The sequence below is a fragment of the Dermacentor andersoni genome, chromosome 7 (assembly GCF_023375885.2).
Source record: "Dermacentor andersoni chromosome 7, qqDerAnde1_hic_scaffold, whole genome shotgun sequence".
NCBI classification, from domain to species: Eukaryota; Metazoa; Arthropoda; class Arachnida; order Ixodida; family Ixodidae; genus Dermacentor; species Dermacentor andersoni.
In genome coordinates this window covers 133,370,923-133,394,666 of record NC_092820.1, presented here as the reverse complement: position 1 = coordinate 133,394,666, position 23,744 = coordinate 133,370,923, and the positions used below count along the sequence as shown (strand labels likewise).

Genomic DNA, 23,744 nt, shown 5'->3' with positions numbered 1-23,744 from the left:
AAATTCTACGTCACCTCTGTGGCGTGTGTTAACAGCTTCGCTGGTCATCTGCCATCACAGAGTGGAAAGGCTCATGCTCTTTTTCCCCGTAAACTCAACGCTACCACCAATACACAATATCTTCTTGTTTGGTTAGTACACAAGCACACAAACAGCTTGATAGCGCTTTTTATCTCAACCACGAGTAACTGCAAAATTCTTCAGATGTGCGCAATTTGATATGCTTTGCTTCACGTCACTTCTCACCAATTTCACCTCTTCCTTTTTATATTGCTACTCCAGTTTTAATAATTGGATGCTGCAGTATACCTCAACGATTGGACATGCAACAGCACAGAACACACAGGTTAATAATTACTGCAATTCCGAGAAGTTTGATGAAAAGCACGGTAAATTTGGCGGTACGAGAGCATGCTGCGAAAAAATACCTTCGCAACTGGTTTTTGTCACAGCACACACTGGAATTCTACACCGATACCGCAATCAAGGCAAAAGAACATTTGGCCGTTTAATATTATCCCACAACCGTTATTTTTCCAATGCAGTGGAAGATAACAGCTGTAAAATTCATAAAAGGTCCTATTACTGTCATGGTTTTCTAGCATGTCTGCGTCGGAAATACTTTACAGGCGCTATTTCTGCAATGATGCTTGACATTTTCTCCGCACGATGAAGTGTGTGGCTTTATTTACGAAACAGCTAGTGCGACACAAACAACGGAATACTTTGAAGGTGTTTATGTCCCTATATTTGCAGGCGTCTCTCTTCTGGTTAAGGAAGCAAACGGCAACAAAGGAAATGGTGATTTCTCAGGTGAGAATAGCTCTGGAAATCTACACACTCTTATAAAAACAAAATTTGATGAATACGGTCTTTGCGAAAAGCGGAACCATAGTAGTTACAACTGAGTAAATATGCCCGTGGTTTTATGCCAATCTTGTTTGAGGTTGACGCGATATAACAAATTTTCCAGTAAGCAATGTCAAAATGACGAGAAAGTGCTCGTGCAATCTTTCGTTGGCGCATAATTTCACTGTAGTATTATGTACACGCTACTCGAAAGAGTGTCGTGTGAAATTGATTAGTATGCCTCTCAGATAATTAGAACATGCAAAGTTTGAAAATATTTAATTTTGCATGTACCTTGTATTTAAAAAGACTACTGCTGATACAACGCATTTTGTAAAAAATAGGAGCAGCAAAAGGTTCGCCAAGGCGATCGCAAGGGGTTTAGTCTAATTTCATGGAATGTTTATTTTGTATATTTATTGAGAAACCTAGAGCAAAAGTTTACAGTCGTGAGGTGTTTACGTTTATTCTCGACACCGTTCTACAAGCTCTGCCGAAATGTATACAGCAATTAATGCGGATGCACAACTTTATAGGTGGATGAAGGAATCTGATGGGGCAAATGCCATGTTACTTCTTTGTCGAGCAGACACTAGTTAGGAGGAATTTGTGCACAAAGAAGCGCAACACATATATAAATATATTTAGTACTTTATGCCATAGGCCTTAGGTCACAGTTGCAGATAATCAGTTCTGAAAAGTTAAGCACCTGAAATTAGAAAACGAAGTCAGCTGTTGAATAGTAGATGCTACTCCATTAGAGGTCAGTGTGCTTAAAAGAAGCATACGACGGTGCAGTATATATACACATAGTGGCAAATATATGTACAACAAACCATTGTTTTGCCGAACTGAAACGGCTTGCAGGAGATGCTTCCGTATATTTATTGCATCATTCTATCCACTATCAAACTTTAGTACATGATTTATGTATTTATTACCTTGCCCTCATTGTTTGTGCATTACACAGGTACAGGTAGTAAATGTACAATGGGGTACACAATTTTCAAAATGCATGGAGGGCGATTACGGAGCCGGCGGAACGCCAACACGACGACGTCTGCGATAAAATTGAATTGATACTGCAAAAAAACTTGCCATTCGCAACATATTATTTTTTTTGCACGTGACACGACTGCATCTAGGATAGCTGGCTTTGATTCTCATGTGATGATAATTCGCTCTCACTTTCCAGTTGGCTCGTCGATAGCATCTCAAAAGCGGTAAATAGTCTAAATGGTCTGAGTAGTCTAAATGGTATGAATAGTCTAAATGGTATGAATAGTCTGAAAAGTATCACACCAGGTAACAAAGATTCCGTAGTGGCAAATCGGGAGTTGGTCTTCTGTGGTGGGCCCGTGTGGCTGTATCGCAGGCAGCACAGGGTTTGCCGTATTGCAGTGCGTCGTGTGTGCTCTGCCAGTGGTATGGCCGTTAGCGACAGGAGGAGTACATGCTGTTTGGGCAAGCTCTGAATAGGCGCCACCTTGCCAAAAACAAGAACTCAAGTATGCTCTGCAAATAAGTTTCTTACTTTAAGGAGCCGCTAAAGTCGCATCAGTGCGCGAGGAGCTACAAAGGTTTACATTAGAGCATACTCTATATTAAGCTCTCTTCGTAGTGTCATCAATGACGCAGTGCACTTGACATCGTACATAATGGGGACACACGGGCGCCCACTGAGAAATGCCGTTCTACACACGGAAGTCGGACGACCGACCTATATAGAAATCCCGGTATTTATACACGGTTTGAAGTAGTTAGTTAGCGCGAATAAAAACATGGGAACAAGAAAGACGGACAAGGACAAGCGCTACTCACAACTGTTTAATGGTAGGAAGGATAGTACATATATTATATATATATATATATATATATATATATATATATATATATATATATATATATCCTCTTGTCACGCATGCGCCTACTAGGCAGAAGAGAAACAGGTACATGCATATCAAAGGCGGTTGCGCAAGAAGTGAAATTCAGGATCTAGTAATGTTATACAAGGCTAACTTACACAACTTTCTCTATTATTCTTGATAAAAAAGGCCTCAAAAGCGAGCCTGGAAGAGGCGTTGCCGCTCCTTCCCAGAATAGTAGTCGCAGAAAATCGAGCGTCACAACCACATGCGCTAGCATGAGCCACCAAATGTGCGCCCTTATCCTCCTTTTTCGTTGTGGGAATGACCGTTTAAGCGAACATGCGCAAAAACTAAAGAAAAACTGAATGTGGGAGATAGCACAATTCTTGCTCATGACGCGGTCTACTCGAGGCGGCGGACACTACTCGTAAAAAAAAAAAATTAGATGGATCATCGAAGAATTAACCACCATTCGCTAATTACATATTTAACTAATTACCTTATGGCCGGTATTTCACTTTATAAATTCTAGACGTCGATTCTCAAGGCGGATCCAACTAGAACGAGTTTTCAGTATGACACCGGTTTCGAGATAATGATTCCCGAACTTTGCGAAGAAATGCAATGGCGTACGTTCAAGTTACTTTTGTGCTTTAATACATAAAATGACGTTTTTTATGAAAGTAACTCGAATGCCAATGCATTTCTCCGCAATGTTCATAATCATCAAATGTTGATGGTGATAATTCGCTGATTACCTTTTTAACTAATTACCTTATGGCCGATATTTCAATTTACAAATTCTAGCCGTGGAGTTCGCAAGGCGGATACACTTAAAATGAATTTGCAGGATGACACTCGGGGATTAATATCTAAACTAGTGTCATTCTGAAAATTCGTTTCAAGTGTATCCGCCTTGCAAACGCCACGGATAGAATTTGTAAATTGTAATATGGGGCATAAGGTAAGTAGTTAAGAAGTGATTAGCGAATTTGTCCTAATTATTCGATTATGCGTTTCAATATTTGTGCAAGTAGTGTCCGCCACTTCGAGTAGAACACCTCATGAACAAGAATTGTGCTATGTGACACAGGAAACGTTTAAGAATTTTTGAATATGTTCGCTGAGGCACCCTGTATACGCTTCCGTAGCAGTGCGGCCAACCGCGTGCAATTTATCTGATTATACGGGATCCTCAAAATTCATTGTTTTCCGGCCAACTAACCTCTTTCCTTTTTCCTCCCCTCCTTCCTATCTTGCATTTATGTGTTTCTGTCACCTCCCTTCAGAGGAGTAGGCAGGCGTTGTGCCCCTTCCGGTGGCAGTTGCCAGCCTGCTCCTCGCTATCCCTTTCCTGATACCTGTGTATATGTGTATATGTGTTCAAAACAAATAATAATAACCATGATCGCAACACAGCCAACGGCCTTGGGAAGTCAACGACTGCCTAGTTGTGTAGCGTATGCCAGAACCTAAAGAATCAGAGTAACGTTAACCGTCAAAAAGTTGATTGTCAGCCTAGCGTTATGCGAGAGCACTCCGCCCACGATATATATTGACCTTTATTCAGGTGCTTATCTTCAGGCGATATGCTAACCTTATTTGACGCGAGTAAAGAACAGAAAAATATGCGGGTCCCACGCACTGTGGAAATCAACCTAAGCGAAGCTTTCTGCGCTGCATGCTTTGATTGACGATGATTAGAGGTGAAATTGACGGCGAAGGTTTAATTTCTTCAACGTTTAGTCCAACACAAGAGGTGAGGTGATGTTAGACGTTACCTTTTGTGCACTACTGCTGGTTGTCTGCGTAGTACACCGAACACACAAAGGAGATGTTTGCTTGAGGCGTTGTTGTGGGCCGTACTTCGTAACTTCCGAGAGGGTTGAGCATATTGATTGCCTCGCATGGAACATGGAATCGTGGCAGAAATATTATACTTTAATTGAAACATTGGGCTGTAGGTGCCAAAACCACAATATGAATATGAGGCACACCGCAGTTGTAGACTCCGGATTAATTTTGACGCCATGGTGTTCTGTAACATATCACTAAACCTAATTGCAAGAGCATTCCTTCTTTCGTCCCTGCGGAAATATGGCTGCCCCGGTTGGGAGATAACCCCGGCCTTCGAACAATGCCATAGGCTCAAAGCTAGCACGGCAGGCACAAAAATGTTGATTTGACGTGTGACCGCTTCCGTAGAGTCACCTAGACCCTGGTTTAAGGCGGCTATGCTTCCGCACGCACTGCGTCAGTTGTCCACTTGTCAATTTCCAGAAATATCAGGAGCGTACTGTACCGTGCCTTGAACTCAAATTTATCTCGTTTCTCCGGAACTGCTGTTGCGTCTATAGTAGGGTTTCATTGCTTTCTGACGTCAACTCATCCCAGTCCCCTCCGCGCCGCCCCTTGCAAAGGAACTGCGAGTGATAATTCACTTGTTTCGCGACTGCGTCACTCCTACCGATTCTCTGCCTCCTCTCCCCACTGCTCTCTACCATTATATCTAACGTCTCTCTGGACTTATATGTTAGTAGAAAGGTAATCGCTTCTATTTCTGCTTTGCTTTTGCGGCGTGTCGAGGATAATTGCAGCTGCCAAGAGGCTCAGATGGCGCCACGCAGGGAGCTCCAGAGGTCTTTGTGCACGTTTGACGCCCTACAAAGGTCCACACGAATTTCGCGCATCGTCTTTCCTCTTTGCCTCGCTCCTGTCGTGTATACACATGCTCTAACCCACCCCCCGACGCGGTGTGCCAGACAACAGCAGCAACAGCAGCAGCAGCAGTGCGAAAGTCGAATAAATAGCTAGGAAAGCTTCGCTTTACTAAAGGAACTGTGACTGAACGTGGAGACGCGATTTGCCTCGCGTATGCACGCTTACGTGGTGCCTGCTGCAACCCTTGAATAGGTCTTTGCACAAGCAAAGCACAATTACTGGTCTATGAGAGCCATCCATAGTTCGGACTTGACCCGACGCTAAGCTTATTGATGCCGAGATTAGTCCCATCACTGATAGCCGAGTACTCATAACTCGCTACGTTACTCACCTGTAGATGGCCATCTACCTGAAAGACGACGTGTTAAAAAACGCTCATTGAAGCGGTCTAGGGAAGTCCAGCCAGTTTCGGAACACTTGTAGGGCCACATTACATTTGCCTGTCACTTGAAGCACACATCTAGATGCATTAGTATCTCAGGGACAGCTGCCAGACCACACGAAATAACTTGCACTGCCCGTGGCTTTCCACAGATGACCAGCGTTATGTGAAATGCTGCTATTAATGCCAGTGTCAGCGTCGAAAGTCGCCACCCCTTAAGCCCCAGGCTACACCAAGCCTGGCGGGTTTAAGCCAATCACCGTGCAAACGTGGCCGATAATGGGAGCCATTTAGCCGCAATGCTTCTAGAGAATAGAAGCTATCATCATATACGTTAGAATGTGGGGTATGACTACGCAATGAGAGCAAAATAACCTGTATTCGGAAACTGCAACAGATGTCATATTACTTTTAGCACTTATTCAATAAAGCGACGCTTCTTTAAGTGGTAGTATAGCTGTGGGCCGCTGCCATCTTTTTTATATAACCACACCGGTCCCCTTAGTGGCGCTCACTCAAACGCAACCCGATGAAGTCACACAGGAAAAACAGGCCCTTATCATGTTTATGCCCTTTGTGTGCTTAGAAGTGCTGTCATGTAAAAGATATTGTGAACTGACAGCAATATTGAAGTCTGTTTTGATAAATGTTCTTCCTTTACTATTTTCTTTGGTTCTTTTCACTGTAACCTTTTGTACATATGTGCTCATAATGGTAAGAAATCTCTCTTGCAACTTACATCTATATTCCGTGTCAATCTTTCTAGCGAGAAGAAATTGCACTTTGGCGCCAACTTATCAGTTCAACATTTATTGCATTATGAGTTGATAGTACTTTTATTAATCACGCGCTGCTTTTTCCTATATTTTACAATAGTATTACGCTTGTGCTGATTTTTTCACGTTTGGAACATGCAGAAAATATGGGCATTTAAGTTTGAAAGTGATAACTTCACAAGGCTTCATTCGCACATTTATGTTGTAAACATATATTTGTCTGTTTAAAAAATATTAGACTCGCTCCTTATTCTTCCTCTTAACTTTTCTTTTGCAGTGTCAGTATATTTATATCTTGCGGTAACAAATCCCAATAACACGGTTCCAAGCGACTGTAACGAAACATACGCTAAATATGTTACCGGAACAAATCAGACGATTTATACAACGGATTGCCAGAGCTCAAGCGGAAACGCTCACTGATGAAAAGGAGAACTTCTACGTAGCATCCAATTCTTGGATATGTCTCCTTTATATATGGTCTATAAAAAGGAAATGTGCAACGTACAGTTTTGTAGGTCATAATTGCTGCTAGCGAAATAGTTACATTTAGGTGCTTAAAATAAAAACTATTCAAGCAATATATATGCATCTGAACCGTTTAGTTACTTGCTACGGATTGTTATCATCACAACAGTAATTTTTCGCCGCAGTCATCTTGATGCTTTCCTGCTTGTTTTTTGATCTCGGGATCTGCTTCAAAACATTAGTGTTTTTTACATGCAACGTCATGGGCGTCCGATACTTCCAAACTGAGCGCACAATGAGTGGCTGTTCTTCTTTATATTGACGTGAGGAAGGTGATTAAGAGGCTCTTACAAGAGCTTTACAAGGAAGCAGACTATGCATATTCTAAACAGTGTATCGTGCAGAAAGTTTCGCCATTGGTTCCCCCGCCAGCAAATCGCAATTACCCTCATGAGCATCATCAGAATCTGCATCACCGTTATCATCAGCACGAAACTCTTGCGTGATTTTTTTTACGTAGCGATATATTCTAACATTGTGGAATTGGACAGAATACATCATAAAGAAATGCGCTCATACCAGCCATGTTCAATGCATTTATACGCTTAGTCAAATTTGCATTGCTTCTGAAATTTGCCAATTATGTAAGACAATTACGGCAGTCTTGTCAAAGCTATCTGAATGCGGAATCTTGGTTTAACGGCAGAAAATACCAGTTTAGGACGTAGGATCCTTTCTGGGACACACACACACACACACACACACACACACACACACACACACACACACACACACACACACACACACACACACACACACACGCACACACACACACGCGCACACGCACACACACACACACACTGACACGCACACGCACACGCACACACACAGACACGCACACACACAGACACATACATACATACATACATACATACATACATACATACATACATACATATATTGTGGTAGAGCACTTTGGGCAGTAGGCGTTCACGACTATAATGATAGAGCAGCGGGAGGCGCCGATCGAGCAACGAAACAAGGTTTGTCTCTCTCGTCGCCATTCTCTCAAAGCCACAGCCTCGCTGCACTTTAGCTTACAGTTATCTACCTCGCTGAAAAGGAACTATAAATTCAAACAGCGCTAAACGACAGGACCAGAATGAGGAGGAGACAAACACGGCGCTCCTCCTCATTCTGGTCCTGTCGTTTAGCGCTGTTTGAATTTATAGTTACCATGCAACACCAACTCGCCCAATCCGCTGCCCTTCTGCTGAAAAGGAAGCCGTCTCGGCGACCTACGGGTAGGACAACACAGGCGGGTCATAGTACGGCTTACACACTGGACATGCACAATTTCACGTCCTCGACGGCGACGATCCAAAGGTAGCTCGAGGGGTTCCACGATATAGCTGACTGTAGACATTTGGTTGATCACGCGGTATGGGCCCCGGTACTTCGACGCGAGTTTCGGTGACAGTCCAGGGGTAGGGGCTGGAACCCAAAGCCACACTAGTGAGCCAGGAGCATAGGATACAGGGGAATGGGAAGTTTCTCGATGGTGCTTCTGGCGTTGCTGGTCTTCTGCCGTAAACATACGGTTTAACTTGCGACACTCTTCTGCATGTGCAACAACTTTGGATAAGGTAGTGGTTTCCATGGTGTCAGGGCTGTACGGAAAGATGGTATCCATTGTGGAAAAAGGTTCGCGTCCGTACAGGAGAAAGAAGGTAGAAAATTCCGTGGTAGTGTGCGAGACGGTATTATAAGCGTAGGTCAGCAATGGTAGAACATGGTGCCATTTGCTTTCATCAGATGCAACGTACATGGCCACCATGTCACCAAGAGTGCGATTGAAGCCCTCGGTCATGCCATTTTTCTGCGGATGATATGCAGTAGTGGAGCGATGAATGATGCGGCATTCTTTGAGGAGAGCCTCGATAATGTCGGAGAGGAAAACGCGGCCTCTGTCACTAAGTAATTCCCTGGGGGCTCCGTGCCAAAGGATGATGTGGCGCAGGGGAAACCAGGCGACGTCACGTGCAGAAGTACTGGACAAAGGGGAAGTTTCCGCATAGCGCGTAAGATGGTCGATGGCCACGATTACCCAGCGATTGCCGTCTGATGTGGTTGGCAGAGGTCCGTAAATTTCGATGCCTACTCGATCAAAAGCACGTGCTGGGCAAGGCAACGGCTGCAATGGGCGGTTGCACGACGAGGTGGGTCTTTGCGGCGTTGTCAAACGAGGCAGGAGTGGACATAATGACGGATGAATCGATGCATACTCCGCCAGTAGTAACGAAGGCGTAGACGCGCGTATGTCTTTAGTACACCTGCTTGCGCGCACAGAGGGTCGTCGTGGAACGCTGCACAAATATCCGAACGCAGGTGCCCGAGGGATGACAAGAAACCATTTGCGGCCGTTCGGGAAGTAGTTACGACGGTACAAGAGCCCGTCGCGAATGGAAAAGTGATGTGCTTGGTGACGTAATGCGCGATTGGTAGTGGGTACTGTCCTCCAATAACTTCACGACGCTCCCTTGGCTGGACACTTGGGCGTCTCGCGCACATACGACCGCGTACGACGTCGATTCTTTTGGCCGGGTCTCGCCCGCTCCGTGCGGCGCTACGTTGCCGCTTGTGAGCCCTGTCAGAGCCGGAAGAAGCCCTCCACACCTTCAGCTGGAGGTCTCCAGCGCATCGACATCCCACCGGAATCCTTTTTCTGTGTCGGTCTAGACCTGCTTGGACCGTTTCCTCTGTCGGGCTCCGGAAATAAATGGGTCGCCGTCACTACTGATTATGCTACGCGGTACGCAATCACTAGAGCCCTTCCGACAAGTTGTGCTACTGACGTTGCTGACTTTCTTCTCTATGACATCATTTTAGTGCACGGTGCTCCGCGCCAATTACTCACTGACCGTGGCTGCAGCTTTCTCTCTGCAGTCGTCGAGGACATCCTCCGCTCCTGCTCGACAAAGCACAAATTCAGCACGTCCTACCACCCACAGACCAACGGCCTCACGGAGCGCCTCAACCGGACCATCACCGACATGCTTTCGAAGTACGTTGCGACCGACCACCACGACTGGGATCTTCCCTTACCATATGTGACGTTCGCGTATAATTCATCGCGTCACGACACCGCCGGCTATTCCCCGTTCTACCTCCTATATGGCGGAGAACCTGCGTTGACCTTAGACACTTTGTTGCCCTCGGCCACACGTTCAGCCGCTGAATACGCCCGCGACGCGATCGCACACGCTGACCACGCGCGCCAGCTCGCCCCCACCCGTCTCGAGGCCGCACAGGAGCATCGCAGACGCCTCTATGATTGCCACCATCGCGACGTGCACTTTACTCCAGGTTCTTTGGTGCTTCTCTGGTCACCCATTCGATGTGTGGGCTTTTCTGAAAAGCTGCTGTCGCGCTACACTGGCCCATACCGTGTGGTGCGACAAGTGACCGATGACACGTATGAAGTCGTCCCCACCGACCCCTCAGCGTCATCATCGGCTGCAAGTGACATCGTTCACGTGGCTAGACTAAAGCCATACCATACACCTTTCACCGCGGATGTGTAGATTAAGCGCCGGGACGGTGCTTCTACAGCCGGGGCTGATGCTACGAAACAGCCACCACAGTGTGGCTGCACTGAAGAGGAGGAAGACGACGTGGACCCGCTTGATATAGCGTCGCCGTTGTGGCCTTCCGTTAGCTTCCTCTGAATAAATGTATATAGCATTGGGCTACAGCTACACGTAACAATATATATATATATATATATATATATATATATATATATAATATTTGAACATAATCCTTGCAGTTTTATAAAATCTCAAGATGATGAAAGCGCACAAGGCAATAAGTGCCCAAGAGAAGTCGTTGACTATGTACAGTTGCACCATAAGCGCACATATAGAAGCACATATTTGCTACAATTGTAACAATTCAGCTACTGATACATCCTGGTGCATAATTCTACAGCGAAAATTTCGCGCTAGTTAAGGCAATAGCATTATCTATGTTTATGCCACAGAGTACAGTCAACAAAAAATATTTACAATATTCACAAGAGACAAAAAAAACGCCAGCAGGTGTTAGCGACCGTACATAATTACGATACAATTTCCTGCTAAGTCCTTTCTTCCGAGCTAGTAAAATAAGAGCTTCAGTTTCCTGTAATTAAACTTTAATATGTTGCTGGTATATGGTGGTTTCATTTCAAAACAATGCCTGCACGTAAGTCTTCTTATCACCCATTGTTAGCAGTTCTTAAATACCAGTAATAAACCAACATATGATTTACTTCCCCAGTACATAACCCTTAGCCTCCCGCTTACCACTCCTTCTCTACGCTTCTTAGATTATATGTCGGATTCGTTTGCAGCACTCCCAAAGGCGCGATATAAATCGTGCTTTCTTCGTTATAAACTTATCTGTATATATTGGCATAGCTTGCATGCAAATTTCATGCAATTGTTGTAATTTACCGCCTCACTTTCAATTTAGACTACACAATAACCATCACATCTCTTATATTCGCCAAATATATGTAAGGTGCCTTTATAAGTTTCGAAGAAGTAACGAAAGCCTTGGGAGCTATGCAAAGGGGGAAGGCAGCTGGGGAGGATCACGTAAAAGCAGATTTCTTGAAGGATGGTGGGCAGATTGTTTTAGAGAAACTGACCACCCTATATACGCAATGCCTTATGACCTCGAGCGTACCGGAATCTTGGAAGAACGCAAACATAATCCTAATCCATAAGAAAAGGGACGCCAAAGACTTGAAAAATTATAGACCGATCAGCTTACTGTCAGTTGCCTACCAACTATTTACTAAGGTAATCGCAAATAGAATCACGAACACCTTAGACTTCTGTCAAGCAAAGGACCAGACAGGATTCCGTAAAGGCTACTCAACAATAGACCATATTCACACTATCAATCAGGTGATAGAGAAATGTGCGGAATATAACCAACCTTTATATACAGCATTCATTGATTACGAGAAAGCGTTTGATTCTGTGGAAACCTCAGCCGTCATGGAGGCATTACGGAATCAGGGTTTAGACGAGCCGTATGTAAAAATACTGAAAGATACCTATAGCGGCTCCACAGCCACCGTAATCCTCCATAAAGAAAGCAACAAAATCCCAATAAAGAAAGGCGTCAGGCAGGGATATACGATCTCTCCAATCCTATTAACAGCGTGTCTACTGGAGGTATTCAGAGACCTGGATTGGGAAGAATTTGGCATAAGAGTAATTACCTTAGTAACTTGCTATTCGCTGATGATATTGGCTTGCTTAGTAGCTCAGGGGACCAATTTCAATGCATGCTCACTGACCTGCAGAGGTGAAGCAGAAGAGTGGGTCTCAAAATTATCTGCAGAAAACTAAAGTAATGTTTAACTGTCTCGGAAGAGAACAGCAATTTACAATAGGTAGCGAGGCACTGGAAGTGGTAAGGGAATACATCTACTTAGGGCAGGTAGTGATGGCGGATCCGGATCATGAGACAGAAATAATCAGAAGAATAAGAATGGGCTGGAGTGCGTTTGGCAGGCTTTCTCAGCTCATGAACAGCAGGTTGCCATTATCCCTCAAGAGAAAAGTGTATAATAGCTATGTCTTACCAGTGCTCACCTACGGGGCTGAAACCTGGAGGCTTACGGAAAGGGTTCTACTTAAATTGAGGACGACGCAACGAGCTATCGAAAGAAGAATGATGGGTGTAACGTTAAGGGATAAAAATGAGCAGATTTGGTGAGGGAACAAACGCGAGGTAATGACATCTTAGTTGAAATCAAGAAAAAGAAATGGGCATGGGCAGGATATGTAATAAGGAGGGAAGATAATCGATGGTCGTTTAGGCTTACGGACTGGATTCCAAGGGACGGGAAGCGTAGCAGAGGGCGACCGAAAGTTAGGTGGGCGGATGAGATTAAGAACTTTGCAGGGACGACATGGCCAAAATTAGCACATGGCCGGGGTTGTTACAGAAGTATGGGAGATGCCTTTGCCCTGCATCGTAAACTTCGAACAGTTTATGACGCATGAATATAAGGGGGAAACCAAGGCGCAGTTTAAGTTTTTAACGTTTATAACCGGGCCAGGAACGTGAAATATTGTACCAGGCATCACGCTTACAATGGCCCACCCAGCAATTTCCATAAAATATAAACACATTGAACCTACAGCTATGTCGGCATAATGAGAGCCATATAAGAGCGGTCATATCAAACGCTCTAAAGCTTTACTAAGGCATTTTTTTAGGAAATCTCTGTTTGATAGAACTCGTTTACCTTCGCACAGAGATTTCTCATAGCGATCCACCGATTCTTGCAAGTTTGATCTCGGTGCCCTTTGCAGGTCTTCTAGGGCAACGGGCTACACTCTTCTAGGTTCGGTATACACGCCCATAGCGCTCTAGAGCACATGCGTCAGCCATAGTTACCCTCCCGCTTCTGACTTTGAATACACATCACCTATTACATCGCTTTTACTGTCACGAAAGATAAAGAAGAAGGCTCATTTAGTTCACTAAGGACATGAGGCAAAACGAATATAAGCAGACAGACCATAAACAGACCATAAAAATTAATGTTGATTATTATTTCTAATGCTCCTCAATCAACCAGAATATCTTCGCCATACGTTGCACTAAGATGTGGTCGCTCCTCGTAAGTTTAAACTTTGTGAAATGCAGAGTTCTCTTAAGCCGCTGTTAACGAAAGCTTGACAATTTCGAATAGTCGCTTAAAATTTAAAAAAAAAAACCTTTTTAAGCAGCTGTATTCAGTCAGCACGAACTTAAGCTCACAAGCTTGCCGTAGCGTTTCGAGTATGTCGTCAACATTTGTCCTCGGTAGTAATTTTATTTATACCCGGGCAGCGCTGTAAGTTTTACGCCGGTCCTTAAACACATTTCTAACGCTCTGGATAACTTCCGTACAAAATTTATGATAACAAGGCACATTGTACGCACCAACTTGGAACGTTTGCTACACATAACCCGTATGGTGGCCCTAAATTTCATTAAATAGGAACAAGGGCCAGTATTCACAAAACATTCTTACGCTAAAATCGTTCGTGCCAGCCAATAATGATGTAAGATATATTATTAGCGAATACGACCAGCGAATAAATAGCAGCCCTTACGGACGAAAAGCATTGTGAATTCGGCCCAAGGTGTCTTATTTATCTGACCTTAAACACCGAAGAAACAAGCTGGGATCGTTTAAAACGAAAAAAATACAAAACCCATGGTTCACTAATTATATGCATTACATTTCAAGCAAGTACGCTGTGTCTTCGCGAAGCACACACCAAACAATGTTCGTTTGTACATAGAACTTGTACATTTTACATGGAGTTTGTACTTTGTGCAGTCGTTTAGGAGTCTGGATACATTCTCACTATTTGCAGTGTGACACAGTGGAACGCTTGAATAAATAACCTTCTACAAAGGCTGCATTAGGCCCATACGGATTAGGCACCTTATCGCTCGACTCAGAACACGGTAATGATATATAAGCGCTGTTCCTGGCATACATTACTGAGGAAACCGAGAAAAACCACTAAATGCATTGTAATGGGGAAGTTGGAAAACGCAGGTAGTTAATATTCACACGTGCACTTAGCTTTATCGGGCGACCACGTTTCGCCGCCTAACAAATGTTATCGCACAGCGCGGCACGCGCCTGCATGTATCCGAAGTTCCTGGAAGGTATCGATGCTGTTAACCGCTGTCTGTGGTCGCCGAACCTTGTGTTATCTGATTTCATCGCCTGACGCGAATGGTGTATAACTTTGTGGAAGGCACGCGGGTCCCAACGATTAGTCTGGCACATTCGACGACTGCTGTATAAAAGCCGACGCGCTTGACCCGCTGTTCAGATTTTCGACGATCGCCGAGTGTATTCGCCGCTACCGTTATTCTTTGAGTGTAGCCTGTTTTTGAGGGCACAAGTTCGCCCAATAAAACGCACGTTTCGTTAATCACAGTTTTGCTGCCTTCTTAACCGTCACTACCACGCGACAATATCTTCAAAGCCCGTGAGTAAGCTACACTGTTCCACTTTCGGTTTATCTCACCTAAACGATGACCCCCGTTTACTCAATTTATAAAATAGCCATTTCTGTTTCGTGTGCTAGGGCACGTGTGCTAGTGTTGTGCGCGCTGCTGCAGACAACTCTCGTCTACTTAGCGGCGAAATATGCTCAGCACAGCCATATATACTCTGATGCCTCAACCACTCGGGAGACCCTCCTGTGGTCTTTATGTGCCCTCAACAAGATAAATGCTTTCTTATGGGCTGCAGCGGAGGGCATTCTAAACGAAAGCAGAGCTTCGTGGCATCAAAAAAGCTCTCCACTATATACTGCGCCGAGCGCCAGATCAATGGTCGATTTTCACTGATTCTAAAGGAACCCGCCGTGGTTGCTCAGTGGCTATGGTGTTAGGCTGCTGAGCACGAGGTCGCGGGATCGAATCCCGGCCACGGCGGCCGCATTTCGATGTGGGCGAAATGCGAAAACACCCGTGTACTTAGGTTTAGGTTCCCGTTAAAGAACCCCAGGTGGTCGAAATTTCCGGAGTCCTCCACTACGGCGTGCCTCATAATCAGAAAGTGGTTTGGCACGTAAAACCCCATAATTTAATTTTTTTAAAGAAGTGCTACAAACACTACGCCGTCTGTTATAAAAACAATCATCAGCCTGTTTCTTTCGACATGGCGTACTTACATTAGTTGGCCATTGCCTCAGGCCACTGTATCAAATTTTAGTGGATACCGGCTCATTGTGATATTCTGCCCAAGGAAAAGCAGAAGAGGAGGCACACAAAGGCCTTCAACACCAAAATTAGAGGTGCATTTATTTCACTATATCTGATGCTTCCCAACTAGCTAATAGGTTTGCTTCTGAAGAAAAGGATCGGCTGTGGAGCTGGCCGACCCTACATTCCCCTTTCTGTTATTCAGTCGACCCAAATCTCATATCCAGACTCCCATACAACATTCCTCGCCTCGCTGAGGCGTCTCATTCCGGACATACCATCGTGCTGCAGTGGATTCCTGGCCATTGTGGAATAGCTGGAAACGAATAGGCTGACGCAGAAGCAAAACAGGCGCACACTGACGGAACTATTATAAAAATTCATTTTTCCCGGTATGACATTAACGCCTTGCTCCATACCTCCCTTAAAACTTCTATGGTGCAACATTGGGACAACCCCGAACATCGACAAGAGCGCCTCCATAGACTTGACGCTGGATTACAATTCCGGCATCCACTTCGGTTGCGGAGAAGCCAGGAAACGCTCATTCATCGATTACGGCTGGGTGTGGCATGCACCAACCGATACCTTCACAAGATTGGACAAACACGGGACCCTGAATGTAGCGTCTGTCACACTCTCGAGACAATAGCTCACGTACTTTGCGTGTGCCCTCAATATGCGGCCCAACGAAGAAAACTCAAATCTACAGTTGACAGCTAGGACTCCCGCCCCTTTTCAGAAGAAAAGCTTTTGGGCGCGTGGAGGAGTGTTGACTGTGCCCAACGTGCCATAAAAGCACTTTTGAACTTTTAAAGTGAGACTGGTTTAGACGATCGCCTCTAGAAGCTGTGAGACGTGTAGTCAGTGCGAAATGTGTTTGCGGAAAAACTTTTTGTGGCAAGATTACTTTTTGTATGGACAAGATTACTCTTAGTATATTGCGTCTCCAGTGCGCATCCGCATATTCGACAACGTGTATATAGTATCTCATTGTACCATATCATAATCATCCGCCACCTACCTTTCCCTATATTTTCCACTTCCCCATTCCCCAGTGAGGAGTAGCAGGCTAGAGACACGCTCTCCAGGCCGACCTCTCCTCCTTTAATTCTCTCCATTAAAATCTACTCCTCTCCCTCTCCTCGCCCTTTGGAAACTCTGTATCATCATCTTCGCCTCTACAGCCCCTATAGAAATGACTTGCAATAACGCTTCGGTCAAGTGTGAACTCCACACTGCAACAACTGTGGCTCAATTGAAACCGTGAAGCATATCCGCTTTGAGTGTCGATTATTTACCCACAAGCGTGCGTTCTATGAAAATTGCATGCATTCGCTTACACATCATATTTGTCACATTTGTCATTTCACTCTGTCTTAGGCCCTTTAGCCTACATGACACAACAGAGGCGTGCAAGGAACTTTTCATTCGCATACTTAGCAAAAAATTGGTCAACTAGTCTGTTCTACTAGGTTTTTCTTATGCACCTCTAACGCAGCGAAATTTGTCACCTCATTGTAGAACACTGCATACACTGAAGCACTTTACCACAGCAGGCCGTTGCCCATGCGTCAGAAAACTCGGTGCCCAATATTTTTGTTACTTGTTCCTTTTTTGCACCTTTCTCCTTCCCCTCTTTCTCTCCCCAATTCATTTTCCCACGTCGAGTAGGATGTCATCGATATCAATACGCCGGCTAAAATCTGTGTGTTTCATGAAAGGAGTCTCGCTCTCTCTCTCACTTATGAAGCGCCCGGTCTGTCCGATTTATGACTTGCCGCACGTAAGGTGAATTTTGTAGGCCATCTCTTGGGCAAATTTCCCGCAAGTCGCACCATGTTTCTTGCTACAGGCTTGCCGCTCATTTTCCCGGTGAGCGGTTCCCGAGCAGAAATTAACCACTTTGACGGGGCTAGACAAGAAAATTTGTACCCCATACCGGCCTGCCACCTCCTTTTGGTTATGGGAGACCTTTATAACATGCCTGCCTGTTTCAACTTGTTTAGTTGCGTCTGAAAACTGTCAGCTGTCTTGTGCTGGCATGACTTCAAAAACGGCTGACCTGAAATAGGTGATTGCTGGGCCTCTCTTAATTAGTTTTGAGTGCGAAGAGGAGAACTTTAAAATGGCCTTCTTATAACGCGGTGTATAGGCCCAGCACACATGATCAAGCATCTCAATGGAAATTTTGAAGCTTAAAAACTTAATACTCTGCTCTTGCTGCTGTTAGAGGGTAAAATTTAAGAAATTGGAACAATGTTTAAAAACTTCTATACTTACCCAGCGACAATGCTACGACTCGCTTTGCGCTCAACGTTTATCAGGACTGAGAAATCGTATACATATCTAAACGCTCTTTGAACACCAAGGCTGGTGCCGTCAAGCTGAATTTGTATTAGTAAGATGTTGATGAGGGCTAGTTGGTTCATATTTAGAACTGAGGAAACAAATACCACAAACAAGTGCTGGCTGCCAACTGGAAGCATATTTGAAATTCTCCAGCCGTTTATACCTATTTCAGCATAGGCATGCGTACACAGTCGCAAAAACATCTGCAAATCAGCAACATCATAATCTTTCATCCAAAAAAGCTCGTTCTTTTCCCGACAAGGCAAGAGAGCGAGCGCTTACTCATCTATCTCCTTATTTTGTAATGTAATAGGCCTCTATTATTTCCATTTCCCTCTTACCTTTTCCTATTAATTTTTTTTTTTCAAATATGGGAGTGCAGTGACATTTGTTACAATGTCCTGCTAAATGACTCCCATATCCATTCTTTAGGTTACTGCAGTGCTGAGGAGCTCATTCATTGAAACACTGTCCCGTTTGACCTATATAAGCTTTTCCACAGATGAGCGGTATCTGATAGATAACGTTGTACCTGCAGTCAGTGAAACGGGATTTATGATTTGTGGTGCACAGAGGCCTTTCGCGCGTTTTCATACTATTACATATCGAGGCCAGCTTACACGGGGCACTGAAAAGCAAATTAATATTAGGTCTATTGGAAACATTCTTTAGATTGTGTGGCAACTTGTGCAAGTATGGCACCACGTGCGCTTGTCTCATGTCTTTATTCTTTACTTTTTGTGATGTTTCGAAACTTATTCTTTTCTCTTTCCGCAAATTGGCTTGGCATACTGAAGTGATCACTGAACTGGGTAATTCTACGTTCTGTAATCGCGCTATCTCATTTAAAAAACCTTGATCGCACTCATGCTCACATGACTTACTAAGTGCTGCCTTAATGCACGTGGTTGCTAGGCTATGCTACGTGCATTAGGGCAGCACTTAGTAAGTCGTGTGAGCATAAGTGCGATCTAAGTTTCCTAAATCATATTGCGCGAATACAGAACGCAGGTTTTCGCAGTTCTGTGATCACTTCTGTATGCGAAGCCATCTTGCAGAAAGATAATGCGCAGTTGCAGAAAGAGAAAATAATAAGTTCTGATATTAGGTTACTATAATAGAATAAGTTATACGTTATATATATATATATATATGAATGAGAGAGAAGAAGAAAACCCGTGTGGCTAATGGCTATCACAACCATATATGGATGAAGAATATATAAATTGTGAATTATTTTTGCAGTGAGAGAACGTGTGTTGAAATGCGTGTCAGGTAACTTTCTGATTACTAGCCACATACCTTTTTATCAATGACACATGGTGAAAGAAAGTGGGTAAAAGCTATTTGAATATATTCCCTGAAGTTTCATAAAATCTCAAGATGATGAAGGGGCACTGAAAATTAGTGCTCGCGAGAAGTCCCTGACTACGCACAGTAGCACCATAGCAGCACATAGAAAAGTAGACATATGCTACCATTGTAATAATTCTACAGCTGATACATCCTGGTGTATAAATCTACAGCAAACATTGCTCGCTAGTTAAGACAATAGCATCGTCTAGGTGTGTGGAACAGAGTACACTCAACAAAAAATACATAATATTCACAAGAGACAATAAAAATACGTTAGCAGGTGCTTGGGGCAGTGCATAATTACGAAACAATTTCCTGCTAAACTCATTCCTGTGAGCTATGAAAATAAGAGCTTCAGTTTCCTAAAATTGAACTTTAATACGTTGCTGGTATATGGTGGTTCCATTTCAAAACAATGCCTGCACGTAAGTCTTTTGATCGCCTATTGTTAGAAGTTCTTAAAAGCCAGTAATAAATCAACATACAATTTATTTCACCAGAGCATAATCCCTAGCCTCCCGCCTACCCCTCCTTATCTGTGCTTCTTCGATTATATGTCGGGTTCGTTTGCAGTATTCCCAAAGGCGCGATATAAATCGTGCTTTGTCCGTTAAACTTATCCATATAAATTGGGGTAGCCTGCATACGCAATTTCATGCAATTGTGGTAATTTATCCGATCACTTGGAAATTAGGCTACACATTACCCATTACATATCTCTTATTTTCCCCAAAGATATACATGCTGCCTTTATTAGCTCATCAAGGACCTCAGAGAAAGCATTTAAGAACGATTTATGACGCATCAATATAAGGGGGAAACCAGGGTGCATTAATTATTTGTAGGATTTCGAACTGGACCAGGAACGTAAAACATTGTTACACATAACACTTAACGTTACCAACCCACTCTTTTCCCTGAAATATAAACACGTTGTAACCTACAGCTAAGTCGGCATTATGAGAACCAGCTGAGAGCGGCTATATAAAACGCTCTAAAGCTTGAATAAAAAAAATTACAAATAACTCAGTTTGATTAAACTAATTAACCTTCGCAAATACATTTCTTATAGCGTTCCACCGATTCTTGCAAATTTGATCTCGGTCGATTTTGCAGCACTGCCGCGGCAACGGGCTACTCTGCTCTGTTCGGTATACACACTCATAGCGCTCTAGAGCACACGCGTTATTACCTCAGCCATAATCACCCACCCGCTTTGGACTTTAAATACACATCACCTATTATCTCGCCTTTACTGTCAGGAAACATAAAGAAGCTGCCTCATTCAGTTCACTATCGACACCAGGTGAAACCAATATATGTATCACGCATAATAGGCCATAAAAATTGTTGATGATTATTCGTAATGCTTCTAAATAAACTATAAATGCTAAATCTTTGCTACACAATGCACTTAAGATGTGGTCGCTCCTTGTAAGTATAAAGTTTGTGGAATGCAGAGTTTGTGAAATGAGCTCTCTTGAAAATTTCGCAAACGCCGCAGGTAAAGAAAGCTTGACAATTTCAAAAAGTCGCCCAAAAATATTTTTTAAGCAGTTGTATTCATTGAGCACGCATTTAAGCACAAACTCTTGGCCCCCGGTAGCGTTCCCAGTATATCCACAAAATTTTTCCTTGGTAGTAATTTTAGTTATACCATGGCAGCGCAGTAAGTTTTACGCCTGTCGTAAAACACACTGATAACGCTCTGGAGGACTTGCATATGTAATTTATTATAAAAAGGCGCAATTCACGTACCAATTAGAAACGTTGCCTACACATAATCCATACCGTGCCCCTAAATTTCCCCAAATAGGAACCAGGGCCACCATTCACAAAACGTTGTTACGCTAAAAGCGTTCGTGCCAGCCAATAGTGATGTTCGACAGATTATTAGCGAAGACAATGATCCAATGAATAAGGACACTTACGGATGGTCAAAGATGTCTTGTTTAGTTGACCGAAGACACCGGACAAAGTGAGAGCGCTTAAATCGAAAAAAAAAAAATGGATAAGAACGACGGTTCAGTAATTAAATACATTATATTTCAAGCAAGTACGCTGTGTCTTCGCAAAGTCCACACCAAAAAGTGTTGCGGTGTATATAGAACCTAAAGTTTGCGCATTGAGCAGTTGTTTTAGCACCGTGGGAAACATTCTTACTATTAGCAGTGTGGTATGGTGGAACGCTTGAATAAATAACCATTTACAAAAGCTACGATGGCCCATATGGATTAAGCACTTCTCGCTCTATTGAGGACACGGTTCATTGTTGAATGATTTATAAATGCCATGCCTGGCATACTTTACTAAGGACAAAGGGAAAAGGAACTAAATGCATTGTAATGGGGAAGTTGGGAAAATGCAGGCATTTAGTTAACATATTCAAAGCCCTTCAGTAACCTACGCTGTTAAACTTTCAGTATATCCCACCTAAAATGCGGCCCCCATTTACTCAACACATAAACTAGCCCATTCTTTAGCTTGTGCCAAGGCACGTGCGCTAGTGTAAGTCTTATGTTGAAACAGCCTAAAAATAAAATGAGCAGACAACTGTACTCGACAATCTATTTTTTTTTCTTAACGTTTGAAGCGAAAATTGCGGCAGGACCCGTTTATCGATGACTGTCGACGCTTATGTATGCGCATTCACTCAGTACATAGACACTACGTATTGTCACCATATAAACAAATTACGTATGAGGCGCTTGCTACTGCAGGAATGCTTTTTCTTGCTTCCCTAAGAACACCTGGAGTCATCTAGAGCTGCCGTCGCGGTACGTGCGCGTAGCATCCGACACGCACGGGGTGCCGGTGCGTGCGACCGCTGAGAAACTCGTCATACCGCAAGCGGAATCTGTTGCGGTGTTTCTGGACACGCTGCGCCATCTGGTGGGACTACTGAGAAGGCCGCGCGTGGCCTCCGAGACGAGCAGTGTCGCGCTGCGTTGCCGGCGAACGCTGATAATTGTGCCTTTGTTTAGAAACACACTCAGTGGCACATACTCTGTGACCCAAGCTTGCGACAGATTCCTTGAAGAGTGGCGCATACCCTGTGCATTATTGGCGCAACTCGCTGAATCGTTGGCGTCAAAGGGGCTCATTGAAAAGCGGTACGTACCCAGTGCTTTTGCGGCGCAGCCAGCTTACGCGAGGGATCGCTATCTTTGGGGAACCCTTGCAAAGTGGACTTGTTTTTGCTCAGCGTGGGTGAAACGTAAAGGATATTTTTTCGTCATTGCAGAGTGGCTCATTCCCAGAGGTGCATACCTAGGTACCCAAGATAGCGTCGACGACCTTCATTGACTAACGGCACACACGTACTGGCACGTGCGAATACTCCAAGTCGGCGACAAAGCGTTTTTTTCGAACAGCACTGCCTATATATTAGCGCATCTACCGCGACTCACGTACGCATTAAAGGGCTTCGTTGAAGAATGGTACGTATACTCACATTGCCACAGACTCAGTGACCCAAGCGCGTCATATAGTTGGTTTCGAAACCTTGTATTTCAGCACAGCAGCCCGACGCGTTACTTATTCGATCATTGGCTACCAAGTGGCTCGACATTGATGAGGGGCACACACCTACTGGCACATACCGAGTACTCCAAGTCGGCGGCAAAGTGTTTCTTTGAACAGCAGTATCTACAGCTGAAATACCTTGCCCCTCCACATCTGAAAGTTGGCGGAGAGGCAACTGCCCCGACTGCCCCCCTAGTAAATACGCCTATGTGTCAGGTCTCAGGCTTGTGTTTTGTGCTTGCTTAATATAGCCAGGCGTCCGCCATATTTTTACATTTCGACTAATTATGGAAAGGAAAGAAAAAGTTGTTTGTACACATTTGACCTAAGCACAATGCATTGTAAAATTTGAAACCGGAAACACCTCAGTGCCAAAGACAACAGTCTCCTTTTCGCTGTGCAGTGGCTGCAACGAAAATTAGGGACAACATTCCAGCAGCAAGTAGGAAGCCTGCCAAAAACTCTTGATGCTTTTTTGTTAGGCATCTCCAGGCATTTTCATTTATAATGTTGAGTTTTGTTCTATGATTTTTTCTTATTTGGCCAAGCAGACGTGTAATTCCCCTTGTCCTACTCCGTGCCTTGAGGTCAGTAACGAGGATGAGTACGAAATTTTATATTTTCGGTCTAATCAAAGCAAGGTTACATTACTGTTCACCCGTA

At 44.0% G+C, this 23,744-nt stretch overlaps 1 long non-coding RNA gene across 1 annotated transcript in view; it reads left to right on the top strand.

Moving 5' to 3' along the window:
- LOC129385358 (uncharacterized) overlaps positions 1-7,173 on the top strand; it is a 37,604-nt gene extending 30,431 nt beyond the window's left edge. Inside the window, exons 3-4 of the long non-coding RNA XR_011895540.1 lie at positions 757-813; positions 6,874-7,173. This is a non-coding gene — a long non-coding RNA (uncharacterized lncRNA). The remainder of the gene's footprint in view (positions 1-756; positions 814-6,873) is intronic.
- The last annotated feature ends 16,571 nt before the right edge of the window (positions 7,174-23,744 follow it).